A 1288-nucleotide genomic window follows, 5' to 3' on the forward strand; every position below is an offset into this window, starting at 1 on the left:
GATGCCATCTATCAACCCCTCAGAAAACGAACAGGAAATGACATCACCACAAACCCCAGGAACCCCATCGAGGAGAAAGATATAAATAGAAAGCAGGAGACAACAGATTCGCTTCACTTGGAGGTTGCCACTGATGATGATGTCACCTAGCCAAGTAATGAAATGTCTGGATATCAAAGCTACAGCTGAGCAAGCAAACCTACACCCTACATTTTAAATTATTTTTCATGTTTATATTGCATGAATCTGCAATTCTTGATCCACAGTTTAGTTTCACTCCCTAAAGGTAACATGCTGATTTCTCCAGTTGTTCATAGTTCAATGTGATGCATCCAGTGTGTGCATAACGAGAGGGAGCTTGCTTCCCACATCTTGTGTTTATCTGTGCCTTATGTCCAGCATTCATCAATGGCGAGAGCAAGGGGCGAGGGCGAGACCAATGTGTAAGTCTTTCCGTGCCCATGCACGGCACCCACATTGGCAATTCTCCACTGTGCATTTACAGCCAGTTCTCAGTGCCCCTACACCCACGCCCTGCCCCTTTGAAATATCGCTATCATTTTGTGCTGTCTCGCTGTGCTCTTCTCACCATCATGAATTACTTCTATTCAATCTCCTTCAGATTTCATCTGACAAAACGTTCATTAAGAATTCCTTTGCATAAACATGCACTTCGCAGCTCTCGTTATTTGATTTTCCTGGATGTCTTTCATACGAAAAAACGTTCACAGCAACTTGATTTGCAAAAGGAAACCGCGCTCCCTTTCATTTTCCCAATGCAACCTACATTTCAATACAGTTTAGTCAACAGGCTCAGACCTTTCTTTGTAATTTTGTAATAGTGGAAATGCGTATAAACTGACCATTAGCGTTCCAGTTTCAATATGACAGCTGTGATCATCTGAAAACAGCACCACGAAAATGCCGTGGATGACAGCAACGAGAGGGGGATTCGAACCCACACGTGCAGAGCACAATGGATTAGCAGTCCATCGCCTTAACCTCTCGGCCACCTCATCACAGAGCTGGCACTGGCTATGACCTTATGAATAATTGAATTGGGTAAATTATGCAGAGCAGCAGATATTTCTCCCTGGTGTTGGTAAAATGATAAATAACACAGTACGGTTCCAAGACTATGGTCTGACCCCTGGGTTGTGGGGCAAATGCACTCCCACTGTCACACTATGCACACAGTGATCTGAACAAAAATGAGGAAATGAATATGTAACAAGGTCTGTTGAATTCTGTGAAGATTTGAAGCTTTCGGAATGAAGAACCCGAGACA

At 43.5% G+C, this 1288-nt stretch overlaps 1 non-coding gene across 1 annotated transcript; it reads right to left on the reverse strand.

The window, feature by feature from the left end:
• Positions 1-937: 937 nt before the first annotated feature.
• trnas-gcu (transfer RNA serine (anticodon GCU)) lies at positions 938-1019 on the reverse strand. The gene has a single exon. It is a non-coding gene; the product is annotated as a tRNA-Ser (tRNA).
• Between the last annotated feature and the right edge of the window lie 269 nt (positions 1020-1288).

This window comes from Chiloscyllium punctatum, chromosome 18 (genome assembly GCF_047496795.1).
Source record: "Chiloscyllium punctatum isolate Juve2018m chromosome 18, sChiPun1.3, whole genome shotgun sequence".
In the NCBI taxonomy this organism is placed as follows: Eukaryota; Metazoa; Chordata; class Chondrichthyes; order Orectolobiformes; family Hemiscylliidae; genus Chiloscyllium; species Chiloscyllium punctatum.